The sequence below is a fragment of the Sapajus apella genome, unplaced genomic scaffold, assembly GCF_009761245.1.
Source record: "Sapajus apella isolate SASKATOON/1434 unplaced genomic scaffold, GSC_monkey_1.0 scaffold162, whole genome shotgun sequence".
NCBI lineage: Eukaryota > Metazoa > Chordata > Mammalia > Primates > Cebidae > Sapajus > Sapajus apella.
In genome coordinates, this window is record NW_022437102.1 from 1937450 (window position 1) to 1957201 (window position 19752).

At 44.9% G+C, this 19752-nt stretch overlaps 1 protein-coding gene across 4 annotated transcripts in view; it reads left to right on the forward strand.

The window, feature by feature from the left end:
- SYN3 (synapsin III) overlaps positions 1-19752 on the forward strand; it is a 493528-nt gene that overhangs the window by 355227 nt on the left and 118549 nt on the right. The gene's annotated exons all lie outside the window — the stretch shown is intronic.

The window sequence follows — 19752 nt, forward strand, 5'->3', positions numbered from 1 at the left end:
CTAAATTATGTCCCTTTTTGTCTTATTCGCAGACTTAAGAGCCAAATCTCAGGCAGGGTAACATACAATCTCTCTTCCTTCCTCCCTTCCTTACTTTCTTCTTTCATTCTGTCTTCCTCACTAACTCACTCCCTTCCTCCCTTACTTCCTTCTTCATTCCTTCTTCCTCCCTCCCTCCCTTTTCCCCTTTCTTTATTCTCTCCTTCCTTCCAGGATGTTTTCTGTAAGACTGAAGGGATTATACAATGCATATCATTTGACAGTTTTTTTCAAGATGACAAATATCTTGACATATTTTTCCATCAGACTGCACTAGCCTATGGTACTAAAGTTTATTAAACCAGCCCCTGCTGATCATAGAAAAGTGTTGCAAAGTCTTGGCATGCGTGTCTTTGCACCCTTGCTCAGGTTTTTGGGTAGGACAAGTTCCTTGAAGTGGATTGCTGGGTCAAAGGGGATGCACATTTTAATTTGCCAAATTGCTAGGTTGCCTTCCAAATACATACCACTGTATACTTTGGTGTGTGTTCATTTTTATCTCTGTAAGACATCATATAAGAGAGCTCTCCTTCTGCATTTTGCTTAATTTTTTGGGAAAATAAAAGTCAATCCAGGTCGGGAAAGGAAAAGATTGGGGAAGGCTTCCATGAGGAGGTCACTTTTCAACCAGACGTTGAAGGATGGCATGGTATTCAGAGAAACAGACAAAGGCCATTCCAGGTAGAGGCTGGAATATGGAGTCAAAGACATTCTTGGAGCCTGGTCGAGGTGGGGAGGTAGTTCATTATTCCTTGGTAAATTCTTGGCCATAATGTTACTTAGACCACAGCCCACTACAAGGCAGATTTAGATACTTGAACAAAATACATAAAAACAGACAAATAAGCAATCACATTCCAAAGGGGTAAACAGACAATAAACAGAAAATAAAGTCAACTAGATGGCATGTTAGATGGAGATAAGTGCTTTGGGGAGTAAAAATCAGGGATGGGAGATGGGTAATGTGCATGGGGAGCAGAAGGGGATGCTGTGTTAAACAAGGTGACTAGAAAAAGCCTCATGAGAGGGTGATAATGACCCATAGTGGGTGAAGGAAGGAGACTTCCAGATTCCTGGGAAAGGAGCATTCCAGGGAGAGGGGCAGCAAGGACAAAGTGCCTGAGGTGGGAGAGTCCTCAGTGAATTAGAAGAAGAACAAGAAGGTCACATGGCCAGAGCAAAGTGAAAGAGGGGACAAAGGGGACAAAAAAGATAAGGTCCTAAAACCCTGGGGGCTGACTGCTATCAGGCTCCGTGGCTTGCTTGGCTGTTTGTTTGGTTTGGGCCATTTTTTAGAATAAGATGATAAACCATTAAGAGGTTTTTAATAGAGGAGTGACATACTCTGACGTGTGGTTCAAGGAGATCCTTCTGGACAAGAGAAATATGAGGACCAAAATGAGACCAATCCAAAGGCTACTGGCATAATGCAGGTAATTTGGACCAAGGTGAAGCAGTAATGGTGGTGGAAAATGACCATATTCTGAACGTATTTTGAAGGTAGAGTCTTTAGGATTTGCTCATGGATTGGGTGTGAGGTATAAGAGATGAGGAAGCATCAAGACAGCTGTAGAGTTTTGACATGATGCTGCCATTAACTGAAGTAGGATTCAGTTTGGAGCTGGGGGAGAGATTCAAGGGCTCAGTTACAGATATTAGTGTGTGGTTCCTTTAGACATCAGAGTGCTGTCAAGTAAGCAGTTGGACATGTTAGAACAAATTCAGGGAGAGGTCAGGGCTAGAAATATAAACAGATGAGTCATCAGCATATAGATAGCATTAAGAGTCATTAGGCTACATGAGGTTACCAAAGGAATGAGCATGGACAGGAAAAGAGAAAAGGTCTGAGAATTGACCCCTGAGACACTGTTACAAAGTCAGGAAGGTGGGAGTGGGGGAGCCTGTGATGGTGACCAGCTAGCAAGGTAGGACATTGGGTCCTAAAGGCCAAAAGACATGAGTGTTTGACAGAAGAGCAGCATGTGCTTAAACACTGCTACTGACTATTTGCAACTGCAGAAATACAGAACTGGCCCAGAGGCTCATTAATCAACGAGATTAATGTATAGAAATTTGTGGTATATACCGTGGCATACTACACAGCCATAAAAAGGAATAAAATAATGGCATTTGCAACAACCTGGAATTGGAAACCATTATTCTAAATGAAGTAACTCGAGAATGGAAAACCAAACATCATATGTTCTCATTCATAAGTGGGAGCTAAGCTATGAGGATGCAAAAGCATAAGAATGATACAATGGGCCAGGTGCAGTGGCTCATCCCTATAATCCCAGCACTTTGGGAGGCCAAGGCGGGTGGATCACCTGAGACCAGGAGTTCAAGACCAGCCTGGCCAACATGGCAAAACCCTGTCTCTATTAAAAATACAAAAATTAGTTAGGTGTGGTGGCACATGTCTGTGGTCCCAGGTACGTGGAAGGCTGAGGCATGAGAATCCCTTGAACCAGGAGGCAGAGGTGGTGGTGAGCCAAGATGGTGCCATTGCACTCTAATGTGGGTGACAGAGCAGGCTCTGTAAAAAAAAAAAAAAAAAAAAGGATTATACAAGGGACTTTGGGAATTTGGATGGAAAGGGTGGGAGGAGTTGAGGGATAAAAGACTACAAATAGAGTACAATGTATGCTGCTTAGGTGATGGATGTACCAAAATCTCAGATATCACCACTGAATAACTTATCTATGTAACCAAACACCTCCTGTTCCCCCCAAAACCTATGGAAATGCAAAATAATAAATAAATAAATACTGCTGTCAGGTCAGGAAAGACAAGGACTAAAATGCTGGCCACTTGATTTTCCCCTGAAAAAAATTTATTACTTTTAACCAAGTGCTGGTCAAGTCTCCCTAGCCTTGGATGGAAGTTATATCACTTTGCACATCATCAGCCAAGCACTGATTGGATGGTTTCACTTGCAAAGGGGAAATCTTATCTCCTAGTCATGAGGTGGGATTTCTGACAGAAGGAAGAGCATATATTAGGTGAAGAAAGCTAGACTAGGAAGGAATGGAGACAGCATGGGCACCAGTCTTGGTTTATCTACTTACTCCCTGTGTGACCTTAAGACCCTCTGTAGCTCTCTGCATCTTCACATGCAGTATGGTGGGTGGTGAGCAGAGCAGGGTTCCCTGAGACACTTTTCAGAGTCTCTTCCCAAGTCTAAAATTCAAAGACATTTCCCTTTCTCAGTCAGGATGGCTACATAATTTGCAGGATTCCTTTTTCAAAATGTGTTGTGTAGGGGGAAATGCTGTTAAAGATACTAAATATAAAGCTTTTTCTTTTCTTCCACTATTTCTCACTTGACTTGTCTTAGTGCTTTTTTAATTGCTATCTAATATGATTCTAGGTAAAATACATAAATGAAATTTTACATTATTAGTATGGATTTTACCATTTACTTTTATATTATGCAATGCAAAATTTTAAATGCAAATATGAAAACATTGAACTCATAAGCAGAATCAATAAAATTATGCAATTCATATTTCATAGTTCATACATGCTGTATTAGTCATTTCTCACACTGCTAATAAAGACCTAGTTGAGACTGGCACCTTATAAAGAAAATGAGGTTTAATGGACTTACAGTTTCACGTGGCTGGGGAAGCCTCACAATCATGGCAGAGGGCGAAAGGCACATCTTACATGGCGGCAGGCAAGAGAAAAGACAGCCACAACCATCAGATTTCATGGGACTTATTTACAACCATGAAAACAGTATGGGGGAAACCGCCCCCATGATTCAATTATCTCCCACCTGGTCCCTCTCACACACATGGGAATTATGGGAGCTACAATTAAAGATGAGATTTGGGTGGCAACACATGCACATGTATTTCCTTCTGACATGAATAGTGCAAATGCTGCACAAAACTAACTCAACCGCTTTTATTTCACTTCTTGATTCACACATTTTCTCCATCCCTCTCTACTTGAGACTTACTGTTGAGTAAGGAAAGACTAAAAGAAAAAGGAACTATGAATTGGCGTATCTTTTTCTTTTTTCTATGTCATCATGTTCAGTATAAACTGTTGGCTAGTAAGAAGGAATATGAGGGAGTCTGTTGGTTGGTTGTTTGCTTTTCTTAGAATGCGATTGTCTTCTTCATCTGTAAAAAGAGGATACTTTGTAAGGCTATTTTAAAACAGAAAATTCATTTATCCACTCATGTAATTCTGTCCCAAGCACAGTGCTTGGAACACATATGTGTTCAGTAAATATTTTAAATGCTAAGAATTCAGTGTGGCTCAAGTAAGGTGGATGCTGAGGTACATAATAAAGATCACGGCTGAGCAGTAATCGAGTATTTACTATGTGCCAGGCATTGTGCTAATGCTATTGTATTAACTCATTTCCTCTTAATGACAGCCTTGTGAAGTAGGTATTTTTATTATCCCCATTTTACAGATGAGGAAATTGGAAAGGTAAGTAGCTGGGCCAAAGCCCCATAGCCAGTTAAGTGGCATGTCTGGGAGTCAAGCCCAGGTCAATAAGATGCCAAAGCATGTGCTTTGGAACACTAACTACACTGGTTCCATAGTTACTTGGTAATAAAAGTAGTCAAAGAGCTTTGGAGGAAAATGATGAGTTCAGTCTGGGGAATCCAAGAAAGGCACTGAGATGGCAGCTGTATGTACACGTCTGTAGCTAAGGAATGATGAACAGACTATAGATAAAATTTGGGAGTCCTCAGCTGAATGATAGCCAGTAAAACCATGAACATGGATATGAGTAAGGTAAGAGAGCCCTATAGAACTAAGGAGTCTGAGAGCCAAGGAAGAAAAGAATGCTGAAAAGTAGAAGCTAAGACGTAGGAGGGGATACATAGGGGGAATGCCTGGAAACCCATGGACATTAATTTCTCATGTTACAGAAATGGCCAATCAGATGACAACTGCAAAAAGACCTTTAGATTTTGCACGTGACCCCACAGATGACTTCGGGTAGAACAGACTCCCTAGACTGGTAGATAAGGGGAAAGGGACAATGGAGAAATTTATAACTAAACTTGGTATGACTTTTCATCTGTCACAGTCCATGGGAAAAAATTATCCATTGTCAAACTACAGCTCCTGACTTGGTGGCTAAGAAAATTCAGTCACTGCAGCAAGATGCAAGATGCAACTTGGCTGTGGACATTTGGCAAGCCACTCACATCCCCTCTTGAGGCCTCAGTTTCCTCATCTGTACATAGAGTTATTGGATGAGACATACTCTAAGTTTTCTCCCAGATCCAAAATTCTATTCCCTTCTGCTCCAGATGCTCTTTGAAGGTGTTGGTGTTGACAAGAAAGGTAGGGTGAAAGAGAGGGACCCCGCTTGGCTGCAGCAGATCCCCTTGTGTCCTGTTCCCTCGCTGCTTTATTTTCTCCACAGTGCTCTTAGGCAGCTGTGGAGCCAATGATGAGAACCACATGTTTCTGGGCAGCCCTGCTGTTGCACAATGCCGCCAAGGGGAGGGCAAAAAAGAAAGAGAAAAAAAAAAGAGGAAAGTAAGTAAAAAAGGAAAGAAAAGAGCTTTGGTATTCTCAGCTTCCACAGACAATTCGCCCATTGATGTGCTGTGAGTCACGGCAGGCCGCCAGGCCATCATGGTTTCTGAATCACTTCCTTTAAGAGGGGCTCTCCACTTGTTCCCGGGCTGACTTTGACCAGGGCTGGAATGCAAGGAGGTTGGACCCTTCAGAGTGGCTCTGACTACTTTCCTCTTTGCTGGAGCTCCAGAGGGGAAGGTGGAGGTGCTAGGCAGCAGGGCAGAGGTGTCTGAATGGAATTTAAGATGGCAGAGAAGCAGGTTGGACCTGCTTGTCCCAACTGGTGGACCCAACTCATGCCTCTCTGTCTATGTTAGAGGTAAAAATGATGTAAAAATCCATATTAAAGGCCAAAGCTTTCTCTGGTGGACGCTAGACTCAGTCAGATCCAGAATTTCTGTCCTCTCCACCTTGACATCCTGGTTGATGTGGACAAGGTTGACATCTTTTGAGCAGAAATAGATTAAAGTTGATCTTAGTCATTTCTCCCGTGGCACGTTCAGTCTCCCATCTTGCAATTTCCATCTTGAGGTCAAGGATGTTAGCGGCCCAAGAAGCCATCACCTGGGTGGTGGTCCTTAGGCAAGAGTCTGTTTTAAGTTCTTGCTTAAAATAAACTTCATTTTTTCAACAAAGAGCCTTAATCCTTACTCTGGGCCAGACTCTGTGTAGGCACCATGGATTCCAAGAGGAAATAGACATGGTGCCAACTGTATGAAAGATAATGATAAGTAAATAAGTAATGATGCAAATTTATCACCAAACACAGACTTGGGGACAAGGGGTGCTCCAGAAGGCAGCCAGAAAGGTTTGTTGGATGGAGCATTTAGTGCCATTTTCCTTTGCCCAACCACCATTCCTTCCCCCCAACCCCCTAACTCCAGGACTTTCCAGAAGATCAGTGTGAATGGGCCCTGGATTAAAGATAAAGTGGTCTCTCCTCTCCACCAACACAGGGTGCTGTTTATCCATGACCCTAGCTGTTAGGGAATATGCTAGAATGCCGCCACCTGGTGGGCGCACGGAACCATGTCCATTTCGCAACTTAGCTGCACCTGGGACTAGTATCAGAGATGCGATGAATCAGAAGCCATGCCCAAAAGAAACCAGGTTTGGCATTGCTACTTATTTGACTGAAGTTACAGGTGACAAGCAAAAGGAGCACCTTTTAAGATGTCCTCCTGTCCACATTCAGCTGACTGGCTCCTCTTAAGGAGCTGGACTTAGAGGAGAAGCTAGTTTAGAGCAGGAACCATATCTTAATCCACATGCCTCTCATAGCCTCTAGCAGAAGATCCAGTAGGTAATGGGTGTTCTGTGCATGGATATTCAAAGGGATCAGTTACTGTATATGATCAACCAGAATGATAGTGAGGGTTCTCTCTGTCTTGCACCACCATATTGCTAGCACCATGCCTGACTCTACAAATATACATTGAACCATTGCATAAAATTGGACTCTCGGAAGTAAAGGTTCTGGAAATAGCAAACATGATTTGCTGGAGGACAGCTGAGATATTGTCTGTATTGTCCAGTACAGCCTCATTCCTGTCAGATGCATCCCAGGAAGACACAGTGACTTGCCCAAAGTCACACAGCCAAGCTTTAGAACTGGGACTGGTGAGTGGGTAAGCTTGCCACCTGGCTGCCTGGCAGAATCAGCCTATGCATATATAAGAGACAAGGCAAGCAGCAAAGAAAGTAAGGAGGAGGCATTTGTCCAGGGTCGTACCTAGTGGAAGAGCTTCCCACTGAGACTCTTAATACTATCCTGTGCTCCTAGGGTAAAAAGGAACACCAGCTACTATATTAAATAAAGAGGTAAAGAACCTCTAGTAATCCAAGGAAAACACATCCAAATGCAGTTACTGGGTGCACAGAATCTGATGTGGGAGGTACCAGTCATGTCACAGGTCCAGGTGGAGCTCTTGTCTCCCAGGAAGAGTTTGTGAAGTAGTATAATCCATGTCCTGAAGTTGAGCTCCAGAGTGGGTGATGGTTACCCAAATGGAAAAAGCAGTCTGGCTTACATGTAGCAATAAAGGTCTGGCTGCCTCCCCAGCACATTCTTCATGGCTTTATTCTCTCTCTCAATTCATCTTCCCTGAGCCACATGGACCTTTCAACACTCTCCTGCTTAGACCATCAATGGCTCCCCATTGCCTTGTGGATAAAATCTAAATACCTTCCCTCATCATCAATCCACTCCAACTCTCTAGCCACATGCTTCATCCCTTCCTGTCTAGCCCTCACCACCTTGATTACACTGTCTGACACCTGTCTCTCAAGTAGGTTCCAGTCCTGGCTCCACCACTTGCTCTCATTGCGACACTAAGGAAATCACTTAATTCTCTGTGCCTTCATTTCCTCATCTATAAAATGAAGCTCATGCTCGCATCTACCAGATTGGGCTGTTGTGATAACTGATTTGAGTTCAGTATGTGAAGTCCTCCGAACAGCGCCTGGCACATAGTATGCTCGCAATGTATGTTAGCAATCATTCCTGTTACTATTGCTACACATAACATGCTTCCTCATGACCCCATCCTTTCACACATGTTGTTCTCTGTGCCTGAAATGTCCTTTCTCTGCCTTCTCCCTCAGATGAAGAACAGCTCGTTCTTCAAGTTCTAGCTCAATGTCCCCTTTTTAGCAGTAGGTGAAATTAAGTGCACCCTCATCTTTGTACACATCCCGACCCCATTGTTTATCCTAAATCCCATTGTCACCCCGAACATCCTCACTCATCAAATGGGGCTGTAATAGCATCTGTTGATCATGGTACCTGCCTGAAATGCCTTATGGATGAGATGGCGACTCCACAGTCATCCTGTAGCCTGTGTAAATTACAAAGCCTTCAACGAGCATGAGAGATGTATATTTTTGCCATCATGGAAGGGCTGTTGACTGTCCAGCTTCTAGCATGCCAAGGCAGGGTCAGCATGTCCCTTGCTGACCCAAGGCCCAGTCTCCAGGGGGACCCACCCTTGCCTCTCACAGACACCAACTCACTCTGCAGTCTGCTGGACCACACCTGCTTCTATCACCCATCCACCCGAAAGTGGGATTCGGGAAGTCAAATCCTGGCTATGAGCACAGGGTGCTGCCAGCACAGCCTAGCCAGGGATCTTCCACCTGCTTGTCACTGACCACCTTCCTTTGGTTTCTCCTGGGCTCTGGGGGAAGGGGGTCTGCAGCCCCCCTGCCCTCACCCTGGGCTCTGCCTTTATTCTCCCTCTGCCTTGATTGGCCTGTTCACAGCAAGAATGGAAACGTCTCCTGACTCCTGGCCCACCCTCCTTTTCTCTCTCTCCTCTCCCTCAGCTTGCTTTAATGTTCTTAAATCCATCCCAGGGGCTTTAACGAGCCTTCCCTCATCCACTCATCAAGCACTGTGTGAGGCACTTACTCTCTGCAGGGCACTGAAGGAGACTGAGGTTGAGCAAGATGCAAACGCTGCCCTAGGAAGAGGGGAGAGGAGAGGCAAGAATTTGTTGAAGGTGCCAGCACAATGCCAGAGACCGGGTGGCAAGGGGAGAGAGGGTGAAGATCTTCTGACATGGTCCTTGCCAGTCTCCACTGGGGGACTGCAGGTCTGCACTTTGGTTGTGCCTGGCTGGCATGCATTGAGGAGGGGCTGGCCTGATCCTGTCCCAAGCATTCAGCTGATGAGTGGCATTGGAGCCCAGTTTGTGGCTGCTGTGTCCTCTGAGCATAGGCAAGGCCCTGGGGAGCACAGTCTGCAGCCCTTCTTACCAAGCCCCACCTTGCTCTCAGGGTGGTGCCACCCTACTGCACTCTACCTGGGCAGTCTGGTTGCAAATGACCCCTGGTTGAAGGTCATTTGGCCCTGGGGCAACAACCTTCCTTGGCCAGCACCCCTGTGTGAGTCTCAGCTAACTTTTGTGTCTCTCTCAGTGGCTTATGGGAGCCTCTGGTTCCCTTCCATGTCAGACAAGAAGTGAGGGAGGTTCAGGAGGGCAAATGCAGTCTTAGGCTAAGACTGATGCTGAGTAGATAGGGCAGGAGATGCCTGGGAGGGGATCTCTTCCCAGAATTTCAAGCCAGAATGGGGCAGAAGCTCCCCACCCACCTTGCCAGCTTTCTCCTCCACCCAACAAGGACCCCTTGAGTAATGCTTCTGCTCAGAAGCCTCATGGGCACAGGGGCTTCTCACTTCTCTTTCCTTCTCTCCATGTCTCCCTCCCACAGTGCCCTGCAGTTAAAGGCTTTCTTCTTTGTCCTCTCTGGTATGGACGTTCCTACACCCCATCTTCCTCCTACAGGCGTTCAGCCTCCTGCTCAGCCTGAATAGAAGAGGTAGCTGCCCTATCCAGAAAACAAAACAAAAACCTGCTCCCTCTAAGTCAATAGCAGCTAAAATAATTTGGAAATTCTGATTTTGCTTAAGACAAGGCTCCTTTTTTGTTTGTTTTTGTTGTTGTTGTTGTTGTTGTCGTTGTTGTTTTGAGACAGAGTCTCTCTCTGTTGTCTAGGCTGGAGTGCAGTGGCACTATCTTGGCTCACTGAAACCTCTGCCTTCTGGGTTCAAGTGATTCTTGTGCCTCAGTTTCCCAAGTCACTGGGATTACAGGCTCCCAACACCACACCCAGCTAGTTTTTTGTATTTTTTAGCAGACACAGGGTTTCACCAAGTTGGCCAGTCTAGTCTTGAACTCCTTGACCTCAGGTGATCCACTGCCTTGGCCTCCCAAAGTACTGGGATTACAGGTTTGCGCCACCACACCTGGCCAACAAGGCTTCTTTTACAGACTCAAAAACTCCTACTCTGAATGTTAAACGTGGACTATCGATCTGCGATCTCTCTTTGCTTTGGTAACATCCCAATCCTCAACCTCCATAAGACAAACACATGCTGAGTAAATAGCAGAAAGTTTCCAGCCAAGGAGATGCAAAGGAGAGCCCTTTCTGCATCATGTTTCAAAAACCACTATCCTGATACAGCAGCTAACATTTACTGGGCATTTACCATGAACCAAGCAGTTGATATACATCATATCGCTTCAGCATACCCTTTCAGCAGTCTATAAGGTGGATTATGTTATTTTTCCCAATTTATGGATGAGCAAACCAAGGCTGCTTTAGTCTAGGGTCAGGCAGCAAGTATGTGAGAGAGTCAGAAATTGAGAAATGGAGCACAGCATGTTTGACTCACAACCACTGTGCTGAAAGGGGACATGAGACCTGCCCTGCAGAAATTTGCAGGATGAAAAGATAGACTTGTGAAACAGTACACGGTAGTGTTATGAGCCGTTCAAAACCCCTTGCTAAGGAAGGACACTTACTGTTTGTGGTGCATCTACCACATGGCAGGCATTCCCAGAGACCACATCGTCCCATCTTCACAACAATCCTGCATCCCCAGTTTTACCAGTGAGGTGGGTGACTGGACTTAGGGAGGTTAGTTCTCCAATGGTCATGAAGTGGTGACGCTGGGGTTTTGTCTTATTTCAGCAATTCCCAACCTTATTGGCACCAGGGACCAGTTTTGTGGAAGACAATTTTTCCACTGACCAGGGAGGTTTCAGGATGATGCAAACACAGTACATTTATTGTGCACCTTATTTCTATTATTATTACATTACAATATGTAATCAAATAATTATACAACTCACCCTAACATAGAATCAGCAGGAGCTCTGCTTGTTTTCCTGCAGCTAGACGGTCCCATCTGCAGGTAATGGGAGACAATGACAGATCATCAGACATTAGAGTCTCATAAGGAACATGCAACCTAGATCCCTTGCATCTGCAATTCACAATAGGGTTCACACTTCTATAAGAATCTAATGCCGCTGTTGATCTAACAGGAAGCAGAGTTCAGGTGGTAATACAAGCAATGGGGAGTGGGCATAAATACAGATGAAGCTTCACTGGCTCACCTGCTGCTCACCTCCTGCTGTGCAGCCCAGTTCCTAACAGGACACAGTTTGGTACCAAGGCCACAGTCTGTGGCCAAGGGGTTAGAGAAACCACTCTAAACCGTCCCTCCCCCTCCCTGGTCAGTGGAAAAATTGTCTTCCACAAAACTGGTCCCTGGTGCCAATAAGGTTGGGAATTGCTGAAATAAGACAAAACCCCAGTGTCACCACTTCATGACCATTGGAGAACTAACCTCCCTAAGTCCAGTCACCCACCTCACTGGTAAAACTGGGGATGCAGGATTGTTGCGAAGATGGGAAGATGTGATCTCTGGGATTGCCTGTCTTAGTCCATTTCTGCTTCTGTGACAACATACCTCTGGGTCATTTATAAAGAATAGCCATTTATTTCTCATAGTTCTAGAGGCTGGGAAGTCCAAGGTCAAGGTGCTAACAGCTTCAGTGTCTGGTAAGGACACTCTGCTTCAAAGAGAGCACTTCTTGCTATATCACCACATGGCAGAAGGGGCATAAAAGAAAAGAATGCTGCGTCCTCACATAGCTTGAGACATGGAAGCGCCAAACAGCTCTCTGAAGCCTCCCAAAGGCCCCACCTCTTTATACCATCACCTTGGGGTTTAAGTTACAATATATAAATTTGTAGAGACATATCTGTTCAAACGATAACAGCTTTGAATCCAGGTCATGTGATTTCAAGGCTTAATTTTTTCCACTATTCTACGCTTGCCCTGTAGCTTAGGGGGAAATGCATGAAGCTTCCTTTCCTGCCCTAGAAGAGGTGACAACACAGTAGAAGAAATGCAACATATACACAAGTAACTACAAAAGGATGTAGAACATGGTAAATGTCAGAAGAGAAAGGGGCAAGCACCTGGAATATCAAGGGGTAGAGCCCAGCCTCAGCCCAAAGTGGCAGGAGCAAATGACTACCGAACACATGTCACAGGGTTAGGCAGGCATGCTGGGAAGCATGCTGTCAGCTGGATATGGACATGAATGGGATCTCAGTGTGGAGAGAGGCAGAAGTCCCTCTAAGAGTGACTCAGCCAGAGCAAAGGCTCTGAGCCAGGTAGTCAGGGGACAAGCTGTCCTGTCTGGGTGGCATGTAGGGGACACAAAAAGGACCAGCAGAAGATAAGACTGGGGCCAAATTACAGGAGGCTTTGAAGGCAGAGTTAAGGAATTTGATTTGGGGGTCACTTGAGGAGGTCACCATTGACAGGTTTATGTTTTAAAATCAGGTATGATTGGAGCCAGGCTTTGAGAAGATGGATGTGACAGAGGGAGCAGGCTGGAGTTGAGAGTAGTAGTACAGTCCAGACAAGAAAAACAGCCAGGACCAAGGAACTGAGAAAGTGGAGGGAGGGGAATGGGTGTCAGGCTGGGGTGGAGGAAATGAAAGAGACAAAAAGGGCTTTAGGCAACCTGGCAGGTCCAGGCTGCTCTGGGCTGACTTGCCTGGTTGCTGTGTCTTATCTTAACTCTCAGGCATAGGCCTGACAGGAGACACCTTGGGCACCACAGGCTCCCAGCGTAGGTACTAGGGCCTGGCATTATAGCAGGAAAATATTCTGCACCTGGTCCAGGTGAGCAGAGAACTTTTCACTGAAAGAAGTCAGGGTCAAGGCCAGGCAGGTTGTAATGGTGCAGTGTCATGTGTTCACAGAACACACCTACCTCTTACATTCTGTCAGCCAGAATTCAGACTTCAAAACGTTGGAAAGGAAGCAGGGAGAGAGAGGAGATACCTCGATTGGGCATCTATTCTGAACGTCAATACCAGATGAGAAAAGGCACTGTGTGTGGAGTTAAGACATTGAGATTCAGAGAAGTTGAACCATTTTCTCAAGGTCACAAAGCTATTAAGTGGCTGTGAGAATTTGGACCCAAGTCTTCCTGATCCTGTTGACTCAACACATTGTCTTCCCCAGAGCCACTTCCCACCTCCTGACCCCCAACCTGTCACCTCCTGCATCTCCTGATGGGAAGCTGGCTGCCATGTGTAGCAAACTAAAATTCTCCCCCAAAGGAAGCCTCACCAGAAATACAGAAATACAGCATGAGCCTGGCCCCACCCCAAGGCCCCTCTCATAAGGGACACTAACTCTAGGTTTGGTTGGAAGCAAAGTCCTAGCATTTTTTTCCTACCTTGTTTTCTAATCTTTTTACATGCTTTTTTGTAAACGTTTTTAGTTTGTTTCATTTATGATTGGCAGTACAGGCCTTTGTTTTTAAAGGCCTGTACTGCCAATCATAAATGAAACAAACTAAAAAGACGTCAACTTCAGAAAATAGCTTGATAGAGATTTTTTAGCTGTCATTTTGCCACCAATAAAAAATTCTAAAGCCTAAGGGCATCATCTTGGCCTATCATACCTTTTTTTTTTTTTTTTTTTTTTTTTAAAGAAAAAGGAGAGAAAATGTGTCCAGTTTGGGAAAAACAGTGATGGGAAAGCAATTTGATAACTCATGATTTTCTGAGTGCTTCAGCCTCAAGGAAACCAACAGCTGCAGCATATTGGTTACATGGAAATCATTAAGTCATTCTGGGAAGAAATGACAAATGTGTGTGCCTGTGTATAGATGGTAGACATGTGTTTACATATGGAGCAAGGCACCCACAGAGGGAATTGCTTCAATATTGCCTCTAGGCCAAGAGAAGAAAAAACACTCGCAGTGAAAGCCCCATTGCAAGAGATAGTTCTGAACATTAAATTCTTGTTTACTATGAGGCTTGAATTGAAAATGTAGGGAGATGTCATCTTTTCCTTGACACCTAAGCTCATAGGGACTCCCCTTAGGGAGAGGCAATTCTGTGTGGTGGAGCCAGCCTAGACAGGGTGTCAGGAGCTCTCGGTTCTGATCTCCTCTCTGTCGCTAACAAGGAAGTGACCCTGGGGAAGTTTCCCCTCCTTTTGGGCGTCAGTTTCTCGAAGGGGGTTTGACAAGATGGTCTCTGACATCACTTCCTGCTCTGATGTTCTGTGGATGTGCATTAAGTTTTAACAGCATGAATTCCAAGGAACTGAGCTTCTGCTTCTTGGAACTGAGCTGCTGGTCCCCCAATCCCCACCAGAAAGTGTTTCCTTTAGTAAAATTGAATTTTTATATTAATCTCATTTGCCTAGTTGCATATAACCATTTGCATGTACAATGTTGTTATGCCCCAACCCAGCTCCCCAGTTGAGACAATTAAAGCAAAACAATTACCCATTTCCAACAAAGGCACTTACATCCCAGACTTAGGTGTAGGAAGGGTGCCCTTAGCATGGAAGGGCTGAAGCATGTCATGGCTCACGGAACAAATAACCTGCTTGGCCTTAGAACCCATACGAGTTCTGTTCCTGGACCATGGAGAAATCTGTCCGGCTGTTCTACATTGAGTTTGTGTGATTTGGTGGGGACTAGCAGGGAAGAGATGGCAGAAATTGGTTGCTGATAGACCCAATTTAATTATTTTGATGACTCTACAGGTAAATACAATTATCATCTCTGTCTCAGTGTAAGTGGCAGAGTCTGGAATCAAACCAGTTCTCTTAAATTCCAGTAAGTATGCTCTGAACCATGACACTGTAATGCAGGGCCTCTCAACTCTGGCACTATTAACATTTTGGACAGGCTAATTCTTGCAGGAGACTAGCCTGTGCATTATAGGATGCTTACATGCATCCCTGCCTTCTACCCGCAAGATGCCAGTAGCAATTCCAAGAATGTCTCTAGACATTGACTCACGGTGGAACCACTGCTCTAATGTCAGCCCAAGTGAGGAGGAAGAAAGGGCAGCCATGAGGCCCCTATGTCACCATCCCCTAAGGCAAATCTCAAGGATCAACCCAGAGATGGAGTTGGCTGCAGCATCAGCAGCAGTTTGGGAATCAGGGTGCAGGTTAGGAACATGGCAAACTGAGATGTCTAAAGCACCTTCTTATGATGAGATGTCATGCACAGCTAAGTTGATGTATAGCTGAGCAAGCGTGGGCCATCCTCATTTTAAAACCTTTTCATTCATTCATTCATTCATTCAAGCATGTGTTGAAGGCTTGCTGAGTTCCCAGCACTGAGCTGGCCCTGGGGGAGTCAGAGGAATGATCCTGCCCCCACTGCATGCCCCAGGAGCATGCATACCATGGAAAGAAGCAGGAATGTTAACCATAACATTGAAAATAACAACCCTACCCAGAGGCCAGCTGGAGACCTCCTGACTCGAGGAAAATTCTCTGGCCTTCCTCAGATTCTTGCCCATCACTGGTGGGCTTCTCTTCTTCTGTACCTTCTTTGGTACACTGACTTCCCCATGGCCATCACCCGACGAGCATCAATGCTGAAACCAAATTCAGTGGCTTCTCCTGCTCCTACCACAACCAAAAATGTCTCCCACCAAGTGCAGTGTGTTTAGTAGACTCACTGACCTCCTTAGTGAGGTCCCAAGAAGAGAGTCTTATCTCACAATACAGAGCCCTTCTCTGTCTTGTTGGCCTCCTGTGCTCCTCCATCTCTACTCCTCAGACCCCTCACAGTTGGCCAAGATATCGAATTTCTTCTCCCCAGTCCCTGCCAGCCATGAGGCCTTGGCTCCAGCTGACTCCAGACCTTCAAGAGACTACCTTCTATTCCAATCGCTAAGTATGTTCCCCATGAAGACTTTCCTCTCTAAGGAGGACTGGGGAAGCAGCTGTTATAAGGTAATAAAATAAAATTCATATCAGTATAAGAATACTTGGTATTATAATATTTTTGGCCCTCTCTAATGCTGGACAGTAAGCTAAGTGCTTGGCATGCATTATCTCATTTAATAAGAGACTCAGATTGTCACAGCGCTGTACAGTAAACACACGGCATAGTGACTCAGAGCGTACTCTCTCAAATTAGAATTCCAGCTCCGCCTCTGACCAGCTGTGTGAGGCTGGGCTTTTTAGTTTACATCTCTGGGTTCTGTTTTTCTCCTTCATTTGTATAATGGGAAAGAGTAGGAGTATCTTCTATTAGGATTATTGTGAAGATTGAGAGGTCCAATAAAAGTGTAAAGTCCAGCCAGGTACAGTGGCCTGCCATCCCAGCACTTTGGGAGACCAAGTGAGGGGATTGCTTGAGCCCAGGAGTTCGAGACCAGCCGGGGCAACATGGTAAAACTCCGTCTCTACGGAAATGCAAAAATTAGCCAGGCATGGTGGTGCACACCTGTGGTATCAGCTACTTGGAAGGCTGAGGCAGGAGAATTGCTTGAACCCAGGAGGCGGAGGTTGCAGTGAGCTGAGATCGCGCCATTGCACTCTAGCCTGGGTAACAAGAGCGAAACTCTGTCTCAAAAAAAAAAAGAGAGAGAGAGAGAGAGAGAGAGAAAGAAAGAGAAGTGTAAAGAACTTAGAATAGTAAGAGCTTAGAATAGTGCCTGGCAATTAGTAGATGCTCAATAAATGCTGGCGGTTGAGATCACGTCTGTCTTAAGATGGGAGAACTCACAGAGACGGGGAGTTTCAGGGAGAGTTCTAAAGCATGAGTAAGAGTTTGCCTCCAGGAACATCTGATGCTCTGAATTTTATGAAATCAAAGCCTGCTCATCAGGAACCCCTTCTCAACCTCATCAGCTTTTTCTCTTGGCTTTTTCCCCACCAATTTTCTCATTCCCACAAGGCTCAGTGAGACACTTGGGAAAATATTTTCCAAAATAAATTTCAAGTCATTATTTGTCCTAAACCACCCAATTCTGTGGCCCAGCCCTGTCTACTAATGTTACCGCCCTATCCCTATTTAGACTGAGGTTTTATAACCAACCAGCCCCTCACCAGGGCTTCCCTGTTCAGCCACCCCCTGCCTGAGTCATCCTGTGTTGACACAATCCTAGATTTATGATGTTGGCTCTTGTGGTCTCAATGACCATTGACTCTAGATGGGACCGGCATTGGCCCTAGCCGCAAAGCCAGTTTCATTGTGTTCCACCTCCCACCACCCAATTCTTCCATGGTGTAGTAAGAAGAGCATGTTCTGAAAGTCAGAACATGGTTGCCTCCAAGCTCAGCTGTTTCCTTTCTGTGTGATCTTGGGCCAGGAGGGTTTTCTCAAAAGTCTCAATTTCCTCATTAGTAAATAGGGATGTTTGGAGATGAAATTAAATAGACTATATGAAAATGCCTGTACCCAATACATACTACAGGTCATTAACATCTATTATCACAATTTTGAAACATAATAAACCATCCTGAAGCTCAGCAGCTTAAAAAATAATTATTCTTGCTCTCACCAATCAGATGGAAATTGGCTGATCTACGCCTGGCTCTGAGTGGAGCAGCAAGCTAGCCAGGACGCGTTCTCTGCATGGCAGTTGCAGCAGTACAAGAGGGTCATACCCAAATGCCCAAGCGCATTTTCAGCCATTGTTTGTGTCATGTCCCCATTGGCCAAAATAAATGACATAACCAAGCCCAGAATGAGGGGTAGGGGAAATATATTCCTCCTCTAGTAGAAGAAACTATCAAGTCACCTGGCAACAGGTATTGATACAGAGAGGGGTGAAGAATTAGGAACAATGATGCAATCAACTATAATAGGTGGTCAGGAGATATTTGTTTCCTAATTTTGAATGCTCCTCCACATCCAGGGGCCTCTTTGTTTTACTTTGTGCTCATCCAAACTCACTGCAAGGAGGGAATGTAAAACACACATTCACTGGTATGAACAGCCAGTAACTGTTGTGTGGCACATCAGAGTAAAAGGGGTGCTTCTCAGACAATGACAAAAGTCATAATTGTCTACACTAACAGCAAACACTAAGTATAGGCTCTGAGCTCAGCCTATACTCTGTGTGTATGATGTCATTTAATCTTTCAGCAACCCCAAGAGGGAGTACATTCCCGTTTTAAAGCTAAGGAAACTGAGGCTTTGAGAGGTTTATCACGCCCATGGTCATATAGCTAATATGTGCGAAACAGGGCTTTACAATGCCAAGTCTCAAATGCAGATATTTCTAACCAATGCTGTGTACTTTCCATTAAACTGCTAAGGGCAGGATTTTTACTGGGACCAAAACTTTAAGTCAGGCTTCCCAAACTTCAATCGTTGGTCACAGCCTTTATAATTTTTACCATATTTATGTACTATATATACTGTAATGCATATAATTATTGATATTTTGAAATTTTCTCTTGAATAAACATATGCAGGTATTGGGGAGGTGTTAAAAGAGCACTGGCACCAAACTAAGACTCTCCTTGATAGAATCTCAAAGGCTAAGCCAGGCATGGTGGCTCACACCTGTAATCCCAGCAATTTGGGAGGCTGAAGTGTGGAGGATTGCTTGAGGTCAGGAGTTTCAGACCAGCCTAGACAATGTAGTGAGACCTCCCCTCCATCCCTACAAAAACTATTTTAAAAGTTAGCCAGACTTGTTGGTATGTGTCTGTAGTCCCACCTACATGGTAGGCTGAAGTGAGAGGATTGCTTGAGCCTAGGAGTTCAAGATCAGCCTGGACAAGATAGTGAGGCTCCATCTCTGCCAAAAACAAAAAAAAATGTTAAAAGATTTAAAAATAGACAGTTGCTTGAAGTCAGGAGGTTGATGCTACAGTGAACCATTGTCATATCACTGCACTCCAACCTGGGCAACAGAGTGAGATCCTGTCTCAAAAAAAAAAAAAAAATCCACACATACACACACACACACGAAAAAGAAAAACCTCAAGACTAAAAAATTAATTAAAAAGGAAATAACTTTCTCAGCGTATGGTTCAGTCTGTTGATGACATTTTCAAGCATCACCAAAATCATCTCAGGTGCCACCAGGAGCCCCGTCCCTACCTTATATGCCTGTAGCCTTGGAAGAGGAGCCCACAGTAGACTCTGAGAAAAGACCACCACGAGGCCTTTTGAGATCCCTTAGTCCCTCCCCTGCTGACCCCCTTGGATTTGGAACTTATAGACCTGCAGAGGAGCATTCTAGGTGGTGGCTTCCAAGAAGAGCAAAGGCCATTTTTCTCATGGCATAGAGCATAAGTAGAAGAGGTAAAATCCAGACACGTAAAACAGGTGACCAGAAAAGCCCCCAAGCCTTCGGCAGTTACAGGGACACACAGATCTGGGCTGATTTAAGTTCAAAAGCATTTCACTTGGTTCCCAGCAACCAATGAAGGCAGGGAGCTTCAGGCGAGCCAGCCCTTGTCTCTTAGCCTGATGGCTTTTTACTCTCCATACAGAACCAAAACCTCTCCCACAAGCCAAACAGGTCTCCACTCACTTCAGCTGCTCCACCTGGAATGTC